The following is a 12,856-nucleotide window of genomic DNA, read 5'->3' on the forward strand; positions in this document are numbered from 1 at the left end:
TTGAATACCAGAGGTGGCGACACACTACAACGGCAGTCCAAAGCGCCGAGATGGCCACGAGGTTCCTGATCGGTTTTGCTTGTTTTCTAGATAAGCAGGAAAGTGCCGTTGTTGTTCTCGGTCTTAAAACAGTATGCCACAAAATGCGACCTTGTGTAAAGTTTGAGCATGAATAGAGAAGCGGTTCGCTGAGAAAAAAAATGTTTAAGGACGGGCATTTATTGATGTAGCACCCTGTGCATGCGTGGTTTTGTTGGCATTTTGCAGACGTTTCGAGGATCCTGTTCCTGTGGTGGCGTCGCAAGCAAGACCCCGCGACACGAAGTGGGACACTACCGACCATGTGGACGCAATAGCCGCCATGCTAATAAGCCGCTACTTTCCCCACCTGGAACAGCCGGCGCCGTTCTGAAACAGAACTCAACCTACAGGCCGCTTTCCCACCAACACTTTCTCCCTCGTTTTCTGTCGCTGCTCTAATTTGCTTTGTGCTCGTTGTTTCTTCATTGCTTGATTTCATTTGTTTTGCTTGGAAGGGTTGGAAAGGTGCGCGCTGATTTGAATGCAGCTGTGCTGATTTCATCGGCCCATGTTTGAGACCAAATGTTCGACTTCTCAACAACCTACTTATGTGTTGAAAACGTATTATTTATTTATTATCAAATTTCAGAGATAAAGAATACAGCTGCTGTAGTGGCCTTTTCTGATTCTTCACAAATGTGAAATGTTCCTTGATGCTTCTTTGTCGTTACATGAAGGCGCCGCTAGTTTGCTTATTTTGAAACCGGCTGCTGATGAGCTGCCTGAATAAATGTGCCTCCTACGACAACTGCGCTGTGGTATTGTGAATCCGTATCAACAATACGAGGGCTATGGCCAGCAACTTTGAATCTTCCGGTGAACTGCTTTTAGTCGCCTTTTTAACACGAAAGTGTTTTATTTCGGGTGACAACAAGATTTTACTGACGACACATCCGCCACGGAAATGACGCCAGTCAAACGAAGCAAGCGGCCTGTAAGGGTGCACCCCTGCACACAGAGTCTTCTTGCGGGGAAGCAACTTTTAGTACTAAAGAGTACGTTATACTTAGGGTTGTTCGTTTTCGGGTGTTATATTTTAACACAAAAATGTTGTATGCCGGGATACCCCAACATTTCCCTGACGTCATATCCGTCATGGAAATGACGCCAGTACACCTTTGCCGAAGTGACCTGCCAGAAGGACGTCGCTCGCCAAGCACACCCACAAGACAGCAGCCGAACCGCAAATCATGCTCAGCTGCACGTTTCGCTGCACATTTCACTTTCGTGTTTTGCCGATTTCTTTGACAAAGGAATGAACCACAATTTTTGCAGCGAACACTAAGTTTTATTGTGCCGTACTAATTTTCTTGAGAAGATATTCGTTCCCACGAGGAAATTGCAGCTTCAGGCTTGGATACCATCGCAACCACCAAGTATACTAGGCCCCCCCCACCCATACGCACGCACGCACGCACGTGCACGCACACGCACACACACACACACACACATATACACACACACACACAAAAAGGAGGCTGAGTTGGGTAGTAGACAACCCTCACTGCCATGCATTTACCATTGTTTAGCGCAAAGAAAACTGCAGGTACATTTGAGACAAAACAATTGCAATTAACCGGCACCACCCGCGTTCATTTAGTTCGGAACGCCCGTCGTGGTGGTTCTTACTAAGCGCAAAAAGTGACAGTTCAACGCCGGCACGTGCGGGAGGAAAAGCAAGGACAAAAAGAAGAGAACTCCCGCTGGTGCTGTTTCAGGCAGGGGGCGCGCGAGCACTGCGAAGGCGGGAAATTTGAATCGCATTGGGTGGTAGCAGTGAGCGGACAAGGGCGCTGCTGCCCATTATGGCGAAACACCGCTCCGCACTTCCGGCAGCTTTCACGTTGAGTGGAACTGCTTTAGTTTTTTTCTACACTTCACCTACAATCATCATCATCGTCAGAGAAAGTTGGCTTTACTGCAGGGCGTATTCGCGTTACAGACACCACCAGTAAGAACACTAAAGCTTCGATTTATTAGTAGGCTCATTTTCTTTCTTTTATTGCGTTCTTTGTTTACCCGCTTCGTGCCTTGAATGAAACAGGTGTTTGGCATGCCAGGAGTAGAGCATACGCCTCCGTGGTACTTCTGGGGCAAGCAATAATCAAAGCAGGGCTACATTTTATGCGGTACCAGCATTCCACTACTGGAGCACTATGTTCTGTGGAGCACCAAGGCACTCACATGAGCGCTTCAAAGATGAAAAGTTTGGTTAGTACTCTTTCCATTCCAAAAACATTGGGAAAAAGGAAGATTTTTTGTTTTCTTTAACGGGATTACCGTTGTGGTTGCCTCTAACGCGGAATACACACGAAATACGGGGCTATACAGGGCGCGTTTTTTAGAATGAATGCAATGAACGAATTAGGATGCCAACGTAGACCTGATGGTGGTCATTCTGACTTAGAAATAGACTTAAACAGCGTTTGTAAGCGAAATTGTCTTTATACACATGCTACACGAGCGTTTGACAGGACACTTTAGATGAGTGGCCTTCATAATTTCAAATACCCTATGATATTCGAAGGAGTACTGCGGGTGTACACAATTCTCAGGGGCAGTTCAATGTTTTGCGTTCATCCGCCATGCTTTGGCGTCGCCACTACTGCATGTAGTTTCATTCTCGTAGTTTGACAAAAATATTAATTTAAAAGTCAAACTGGGCCACAAAACACCTTCGTGTATCATAAATTGGAATATAACAAACATACCATCACTCAACATGCATAAAGTCAGCAGAAATTCAGAGAATTATGTACTAATGCGCAGCATTCTTTCGCCGGTTGTGCTGAGTGTAAGTTCTTTACAGTCAAATTTTTCGCTTTATCTAAATACTGTCGGACCAATTATCTCAATTTACGCTATTACAGCGATCACAGATTTTACTCGCGCCAAATCTGCATTTTTTGTAAATGAAGGGCGGTACACAGTTGGTCATTTACGCTATTTTTTATGTTATCTTATTTTATGGTTTTTCAAAATTATGTTCGACCAATGATATTCATTTGCGCTATTATAGGAAACAGCAAACCATGACAGTCCCCACCACAGCTGACAGACTAGAACTAGCGGAGCTTTCGAAGTTAATCAGTAAGTGCGACACAGCTGACATACGGAAGTATAATATGGAGAGGATTGAGCATGCTATAAAAAACGGAGGGAGCCGGAAAGCAGTGACCTGCCAGAAGGGGAAAGATCATGGGGAAAGATCAGGTGTATGCATTCAAAGGCAAGCAAGGTAATTCCATCACAAATAGTGATATAATAGTTATAGTAGCCGAGGAGTTCTATGGAGATCTGTACAGTAGCCACGACATCCAGGAGAATAGCGAACGAGGAAGTAGTTCAGAGGAGATAGACATCCCACCAGTAACGACAGAAGAAGTAAGGAAGGCTTTGAAAGAAAGGAAAGGTGGCAAAGCACCTGGTGAAGATCAGATAACAGCAGACCCCTTGAAAGATGGCGGGTAAATTGTGCTAGTAAAACTGGCGAACCTGTAAACGCAATGCCTAATGACCAAGAGTGTACCGGACTCTTGGAAGAACGTGAACATCATTCTTGTCCATAAGGTGACATGAAGAACTAAAAAAATTACACGCCGATCAGCTTACTGTCAGGTGTCTACAAGGAACTTACCAAGGTAGTCACCAACAGAATTTCTGCCGCCTTAGATTACAGTCAACTCTATGAACAATCAGGGTTTCGTAAAGGCTATTCAACAATAGACCATATTCACACGATCAATCAGGAGACAGCGAAATATATATAGCCTTCATAGATTATGAGAAAGTATTTCACTCGGTCGAAATCCCGGCATTTATTCAGACATTGCGGAATAAGGGTGTAGACGAACATGACGCAAGAATACTACAGGATATCTACAATGGGTTCACAGGTACTAAAGCCCTCCATGAGGAGAGCAGTACAATACCTATATGGAAGGGCGTCAGGCAAGGGGACACAATCTCTCCGATGTTATTCACAGCATTTTTACAAGACGTATTCAGAACATTGAATTAGGTGGGTGCAAGGGTTAATGAAGAATACCTCAGCAACCTCAGATTATCTGATGACGTTGCCTTGGTAAGTAACTCGGGGACGAATTGCAAATCATGATTGCCACACTGAGACAAGCAGAGTAGAATCGTGGGCCTCAAAATAATATGCCGAAAACTAAAGTAATGCCCAATAGCCTCGGGAAAGCACAGCGGTTTGAGATAGGTGGCGAGGCAGTGGAACTGGTAAGCGAATATGTCTACTTAGGCCAACTAGTGACCCGGATTCTAAAAATGAGGGAGAGATAATTAGAAGGATGAGGATAGGGTGGAGTGCATTAGGGCTGGCATTCTCTGATAATGAATGGCAGTCTATCATTGTCCCTGAAAAGGAAAGTGTACATGACAGCTGCATCTTACCGGTACTCACCTACGGGGCAGAAACTTGGAGGCTCACTAAGAAGGTTCAACTTAAATTGAGAACGACTCAGCGGGAAATGGAGCGGAAGATGATAGGTGTAACATTAAGGGACAAGAATAGAGCGGAGTGGGTCAGGGAACAAACGCGTGTGAAGGACATATTAGTGGAAATTAAGAAGAAGAAATGGACGTGGGCAGGGCATATGTAATGCCAAGGCAAGATAACCGTTGGTCATTAAAGGGACACTGAAGTGAATTTATCAAGCTCCCGTTTTTGCTTGCACTGCGTAGACTGGCTCAAATTAGCACACTTTTCATCGTTTGTCCGGTTGACAAATCGGTAATTATTTTACAAAGCGCGAAAGAAGAAAAACTACCATGCGCGGTTTGCGGCGGCCGCACCAACTAAGGCTGTGACGTTGAGAGGAGGGGCGCCGTGATTGGACGATGCCCAAGGTTAGCAATCACACAAGTTTCGGTTTCGGTTTCGGTTCTGTAAAACATAACCAATGGCTTTGTTGGATGGGCATTCTCAATATCTCAGTAATCATCGTACCGCGCTTCTGCCATGTTGTCGGCTGTAAAATGCACAAGATAAGCCTCCCAGGACGGCTTGTAGTCGTAGCATTCAAGCCGAGACCTACGCAGTGCATGAACGCCCTCCGCGTACCCGCAGACGCCCAAATGTCATGCGCTTTTCCCCCATATTTGGAGCTTGCCTCCCTCATGCCTGTATCGTAAAAAGCGTGTTCGCACCAGGCCAAGGGTCTGTTCATTCTGGCCTGTGCCCACTGCCTGCAAGCAGTCGGTGCTTATGGCAACAGCACGCCAACGAGAACTCGCTAGCGCGCCAGTGCCAGCCTGCGCGCGTTTTGTGAACTAGTTCGTGTAGCCATGAACCTTGCGGCCCCAAAAAAGGTGAACTCAATATAGAAAACATGGGCGGAAAACAAAAAAGTTAACTTACAAAAAAAAAAAAAAAAGCACGTACCCGCGGGGATTCGAACTCGTGACTCGCAAAACATTTGCTGTGAAATCCTAGCGCCCCAAACCGCTAGGCCACGAAGCGCGACGCGGATACCTTGCTAATATAGGGTATATATTGTACAACCGGTTTACACTTTTATTTAGTTTTGGCATTTCAAGCCGCTTAGGTGACTATTTGTTGTACTGCGATCGTGCAGTAAGCGTCGCCTGAGTTTCCACAGTAGCTCACGTCTAGCAATTGCATTTCGTAGACGGAAAAGCGTTCGCAGATGCGTAGTCGTGCTGCTGACCGCTGTGCTTGTTCGCCCAGCGCAAAGAAGTGCTTCCCGCGCCCTAGTTTTACGCTGTACGGTAAAAATATCAGTTGATTTTATTTCCTTAGTACCTATATTGACTTCGCTGACTCTTCTCCCGCCTTCAAGATGCCTTATATTTTCCTACTGGCGTACCAGTCAGCGAAGCGTCGCATGTGCAGCGCTTGTGTGAAGCGACCTTGACTTGGAGCTAGATACAGTGTACAAACAAACCAAGTAAAGAAAGGCACATTCTTCCATTCACAAACGTGTCCTGGCTTCGTTTCAACTAAGCGAACGAATTGCGACCAAGCAATTATTTTTTTTTAACCTCCTTGATTGCGACGACCCGCCGGCGGCCGGCGGACGAGACGCTGGGCCGACTGACTCTGTCGGCCGGGGAGCCGTACAGTAGCGCAGCCGGGGCGCAGCCAATTGCCAGCTCATCCCCTCCTGACGTCACACGAAAACGCCGCAGAAAATGGGCGAGCGTGAAGAGAGGAGGACAGCGTTTTCGAATTAGTTTTTCTACTAAATAAAATCGCGTAAACGCGCCTAGAGTGGTCGTAACATGGCCTGGGGACTCCGGACTACAATTTGCGCTAGTAATCCCGCAATGTTTACATATCACTTCAGTGTCCCTTTAAGGGTAACAGAGTGGATCCCTAGAGAAGGCAATCGTGGCAGGGGGCGGCCGAAAGTTAGGTGGGCAGATGAGATCAAGAAGTTTGCGGGGATAAATTGGTCGCAGGTAGCACAGGACAGGGATGATCGGAGATCCATAGGAGAGGCTTTTTCCCTGCAGTTGGCGTAGACAGGGCGATGATGATGATGACGCTATTAGGATCATCACCGGTGGAACCTCCGCGAAATATGCATTACTCCGGAAATGCAGGGTGTCGCATGGTTTGCAGTTTTGCGTTATTTTTGTTTTTAGTTTTTCAATATTTCGTTCGACTTGTTATCCCCATATAGCTACTATAAAGATTACTAGTGGAACTACCGTGAAATATGCATCATTGTGGCAATGCAGGGCGTTACATGGTTCGCCAGTGTCCGTTTTTTTGGTTTTAGTTGTTCAAAACAAACTGTTTGGCAATTTATCTCAATTCACGGTATTATAACGATTATCGGTAGAACTTCCGCAATATCTGCATTTTTGTGGAAAGGCAGGGTGTTACACGGTTTGCCATTTTTCAAATTTTGTACATTTTTCGTGTTTTATTTTTCAAATTTTTGTCCCCCCGATTATCTTCATTTACGCTATTACAACGATTACAGGGGGACTTCCTGGAAATCTCAATTATTGCGGAAATGAACCTTCTTACAGGGTTCGCCATTGTCTCTAATTTTTTGTACTTTACTTATTTTTTATCTCTTCAAAATTTGTTCCAGTGAGCGAATGAGTTAAAAACGTTTTATTGAGCCGGTAAAGTGGGAGTGGTTCCCTATTCCAGGAAGCCATGTGATGAGCAGGCAGCCTTTGCTCTGGAGGCCAAAAGTGTCTGGACATCCAGATCGCTGCTACTCATCAGGTTTTGCCCCACCCCAGGGGTGGGAAGGGGGAATGGAAGAGGTAGGAGGTTGGGATTGTGCTTACACTTTAATATGATGGGAGGAAGAGTACCGGGTTGTCAGCAGAACTTGCATTCGGCCGGAAATTGAGTTGGGAACGTACGATGGGGGCGGACTGGGTGAAAGAATGTATTTCTCTGCAGTCGGCGAAGTAGGGATTCTTTTTCTTTTGAGAGTTTAGGATGTGGAGTAGGGAAGTGCTGCCGTTCGAAGCGGTAATATTGTGTAATATCTTGAAAATTCAGTAGAGGGACGGACGGTGCGGTATCCTAGCTCAGTAGCCTGGACGGACAGGGCCCAGGCTTGCTGGTGAGCAAAGTTGTTTCCCGTCAATTAGGAATGCCCGGGAGTCTAAATAAAGGTGACTTTCCGGCAGGTTGATGCTGATCAGTAGTTTCAAAGTTGAGTGGGCTACCCTTTCGGCTAGGAAGCTTCTGCATGCTACTTGAGAATCTGTAATGATGAAGGGGTTCTTCGTATGAATGAGGGCTAATGCGGTGGCAAACTCCTCGGCAATCCATGTTGACGACTTCTCGATTGCTGCAGAAGCTACGAGGGTGGTCTTGGTGATGACTACAGCTACTTGATGCTGTTTGTTGGGGTAGGTGCAAGCGTCCGTATAAGAGACATCTACACGCTTTCCATAGATGGTCTCGTGCCTAGTTATCCCATTTTACGCTATTATAACGATTGCAGGTGGAAGTTTCGCGGAATCTGCATTATTGTGTAAATGCAGGACGCTACACGGTTCGTCATTTTTTGTAACTTTTTGCAATGCTCTTATTTTTTATTTCTTCATAATTCTGTTCTTCCAATTATCTCCAATTACGGTATTATCACTATTACAGGTGTAACTATCGGGATATCTGCATTTGTGTGTAAATGCAAGGTGTTACGAGGTCCTGGCTGTTGGGGTACTCGAAACGAATGCTTCTCTTTGAAATGCGGAATATGGCTTCCGTAGGCCGCGTTTTTTATAGGTTTCTTCTTTCTTTCTACGCAGGTGTAGTGAGTAAAAAGTTCTTTATTAAATGGAGGTTTAGAAATAATAATAAAAATAGTTTTGAAAGCCAACTTTTACCTTTAATTAACTATTTTTGCACATGCAGAGCGCAGAAACTGCGCCCGAGAGTACGGACGTGCTCGTTTCTAAGGCCTGTGAGAAACTCAAATGTGGATGCAATCAAGGCTTCGACGAAAAGTCGCCTGATCAGGTATTGTATGAAGAAGCAGTAATGCAGTCATTGACCAAGTAAAAAAGAAACGACGATGTTTCTTAACCCCGGCGTTTTATGAAACGTCTTCGAATTTTTGACTTGGTCAGGGACTGCATTACTGCTACTTCAAAGGCAATGCTGGTGTACCCGTGACTGCAGTGGCATCTAAAGCAATTTCCTTTGAAAACAATGCCGTGTAGCAGTTTAAAGGTGGCATTTGGGTCAAATGACAATCGGTACAAAGGCCATCAAAACGCCCGTGTAGCCGGGGTACAAATTAAAGACATTTTGAAAACGCGAGCTCGGTCCATATGGGCTTCGAGGATTCGCGCTGCTCTTCTTATCTTCAAGAGCAAGCAATGCACCGCGGAAAGAGCAGTTCATACCTGCCAGAAAATAGCGTTTTTTTTGTGACGTTCACACAGCGCCTTCCCGACATCGCGCATTGACAGACAGCCCGGTTTGAAGCGGCTCCTGGTTGTTTCCAAGCCAGCCTTCGCTCACACAGCCTAATGGAAACGTTTTTCGCACTAGGAGAATGAAGGTGATATTTTTTGCGCTTTATCCATCCTACTTGAATGTTACCGCTGCTAATAGTTAGTGCCATTCTGGAGAAGAGTTTTTTTGTGTCACTCCAGCCTTGCTGCAGTTCTGTTGTGCGGTTTGTCGGCTATAACAGCCTGGTTGAGGAGTTGTTGGGAGATCGCACAAATCTCTTTTTCGAAGTCTGGTAGTGCTATTACTGGAATTCAGAACTAGGGGGTGATCGTATGGGTATGTTACAAAAAAGGTAAAGAAAGCAACCAGTGTAGCGTCGTTTCTCCCATAATCACTTCCTAGAGGAAGAAGAGGTTGCATTAATTATAGAAAACTGTTGCAGAGCAATGGCTACAAAATTTAGTGCGAAAGCTCTATGCGCGTATACTTCGCAGGATATCGCGGATGGAGAAAACCGTTTACTTGACAAAGGTTTGCATATTTATTTGTTTATAACCTGCTTGCTCAAAAGTTCTTACTCAGTAGAGGAAGTAGGCGATGCGGGTAGGTTATGCTGAAGGATAGAGCTAAAGTTCGTGCCGGATTAAGAAATTTAGGGGCCCTGAACTAACTGCGTCCTTAGAGCCCTAAAGACGAGGACAGTGATATTAATGATGATTACTGGCTCAAGACTTGGGGTTTTCAGAGCTCACATTTTATGCTTGGCGCTCAGTCGTAATTTTTTGCCTTCGAGACAATAATTTGCTGGCTTCAATATTAATATAATTTAGTGATTATTATCTGACGTACACGTTGGTCTGCGTTATTCGTCGGTGCATCAGAAATTTATGAATAATTTGTGTGCCGCATCGACGCGCAGCGCAGGCCAAAGAACAGAAGAGAGCATTTTAAAGCGAAACTTTTGTTAGTGGGACCGATGACGTTCAGTCGAAAAAAATAATACATGGCCACAAAAAGCTCCGATATGATCTCTGGACACACTGCGCATGTGTGAAACCGGGCTTCAATGGTGCCAAAACGGTTACTGAAAAATCGCGAAAAGGGAACGGTGCTCGACCAGAGAGTACGCGCATCGATCATGAAGGAGTATACCAAAGTGCATTTATCTCATAAACCACGTATCGGCACACATTTAGATCGTTCGAGCTCCGTTTAATTGGTGCGCGAGAAATCGTCACATCGGTTCATTCTTCGTTTGCGCTTTAAGTCCTCGAAAGTTTGACGATTGTTTGAACGCCCTTTCAGCGAAGGTCAGTGACGGACTTTGGATGTGAGAAAGCTTTTGCGCTTCTCTTAACTTTCTTCAAAAAGGAATGGTAACTTTTTTTTATCGAGAAGAACAAACATTTTCTTAAATTGGCCACGCAGAAAAAGTACGTTTGTTTTATTCGTGAGATTTTGTGTTGTATAGTGCTCCTAACGGTTGTCCGGCATCGAACCATGCTTTAGCACTAAGAATTAATCAATTGATGTTAACAGTTTGATTCTCCCGCCAAATCATGTGTTTCTTGAGGTCGTTGGCGATTATGTCACAAAAAAAGTCTTCAAGCGAACCCGAATGCGGTACTAGGCTTTCAGAGGACTACAAAGCCTTGTTTACCGTCAATCCTCCCAGATGGCGCCCCCATACCGTAACTGGCCTTTGCGCGTCTTTGCTTTGTTTTTGACCGTATGTGCACCGGGCTTGTTTTTTTTACGGTATAAAGCACTCTTTTTGTTAAACATGGGGACAAAAAGAATCACGTAAGACGATGTCGCTTGCGCCAACCGGCCTGTGTCGTGTCAGACAACCGAAAGCAGCGTACTGCTGTGCAGCTATAACAAGCGTAGTGTGCGCAGTACCACGGCCGATCGTGGGGCAGTACCAACAACATCGCTCTCTGGTACTTCTATCTTTACGTGTATTTTCGTAACTTCGATGTTTACTCCACCATTCTTATTTCTTTAAAATGGATATATGCGGTACATTTGAGCTTAAATAGCTTGTGCTGCACGATTATAAGCCGTGCCCAATTTTCGTTTGGTTTTGCCGGCCTCCGCCAATCGCAGAGCTGGTTGGTATGATATCATAGGTTCTGTTGCGGGAAATGAGCTAGTGGGTCGCATGGTCATTCCATTTTTTCTTATTATGTAGCTTATTTAAGCGAAGTTTGCGTTAAAAGGGGTGTCAGTATGATTCTAACGAGGCAATCTTTTGAATAAACCAAACTTGTGTTTTGTTTTCATGGCCCCTTTAAGCAATGAAACTTGAAGTTGTAAACTGATCAGATTCAACATACCTTATATAATGTCGCAGCGCTTGAACATTTATATAACCATACGAATCATACAATGATGGCACTTCTGAATCAATTTTTACGCTCAATACAATACCGAAAAGCCTGACTCAAGTTTCATCACTCTTGCCAAAATAGGAACAAAGAAGACTTCCTTGTGTACATTGATCAAACACAAGCAATGGGAGAATCTATAGCACTGAGCTAAAGAATGAAGATATACAACATTTGAAACGGCATATTGCGGATTTTCAAACCCGCCAAATTCACACATGGCTTCATGAAAAAAAAAAAGCTCTCAGCGCGCCTTTTTCGTCATTAACGGGCCTAAAAATCCAACTTCGTCTCTGCGAAAGTGGAGTGCAGGCAGATTTTAATAACAGCTTTGAAAAGGAGTGCTCGGTGGATAAATATTTGAGTATAACTTAATATCAATGAAAGCAAGCATATGAAAATGCGGTATAATATCTTTTTGCTCTAACCATTTGTTGGCGACTCCCGCTTCTTTCCTAACTAGTGCAACTCCAATGATAGAAATCGACCAGTTTAACAAAAACAGTCAATTCGAGGTAACCCTAATACGCTTCCAATGATCGAATATCTTTATTGAAAAGGTTGTCATTGCAATTAACTTCAGTGAGAAGCTTCTATACACTGAAATTTCTTGCAGGGACTGACCTACAGAGAGATCGGATCCCGCATGACACTTTGCTTACTAGGCCGTGAAAACAAAATAGATTTTTTTTTCAGTTTTGAAAAGATCTTCTGGTAACTCACTCGGCTACATTTAAGCTACGAAATACGTCCTTTAACAAAGATGCAAGAAAGATTAAAAAAGGCTCAAATTTCACGATACAGTGATGTATAGACAGTAGTGATCTAATGGGCACCAATACTAAACACATAGTTATTAGTGCGTTAACTACCCGTCACCATTCCGGTGATACAATCAAACAGAACGACAGACCCAACCACAATGTAGCAGTAATGTTTTTGGTGGTGGCGTAGGTCCGCCACCGCCAATCGCACAAAGAAATTATGACGTCATTGAGAAATAGCCCGAAAGTGGCTGGGGAGTGGGCACCGCTTCGCATGTTTTATCGACTAGAATTAAGGCTTGGGTAAGGCTAGTTGGCTATGCATCATTTCAACAAACAGCGCAAGGACGCGGACGAAAGAACGGAAAAAAGACAGTACAAGCGCTCGAACTAACTGGCAGATGCACATTAAAGGATTGTGAAGAACGAACAGAGGAACGGTGCCCGGTGTAGAAGAAATGAATCTAATTAAGGCTTGGGTTTGGGCTAGTTGGCTATACATCATTTGGGCTAGTCGGCTATACACCGGTAATCGACTATTCTCTTAAAGTTTGCAATAAAATTGGTACCATTGTAAGAGGATCAAAGTAGCCTTTCATCGATACAGGGACACAAGTGTCTTCCTAATTAACCAAACTTGAATTTTGTCTTTACAAACCCTTTAGGTTTTACATTGAACGTTTCTTGGAAAGAGT

This window comes from Haemaphysalis longicornis, unplaced genomic scaffold (genome assembly GCF_048455015.1).
Source record: "Haemaphysalis longicornis isolate Haplotype H1 unplaced genomic scaffold, Haemaphysalis longicornis Haplotype H1 scaffold_7, whole genome shotgun sequence".
Lineage (NCBI taxonomy): Eukaryota > Metazoa > Arthropoda > Arachnida > Ixodida > Ixodidae > Haemaphysalis > Haemaphysalis longicornis.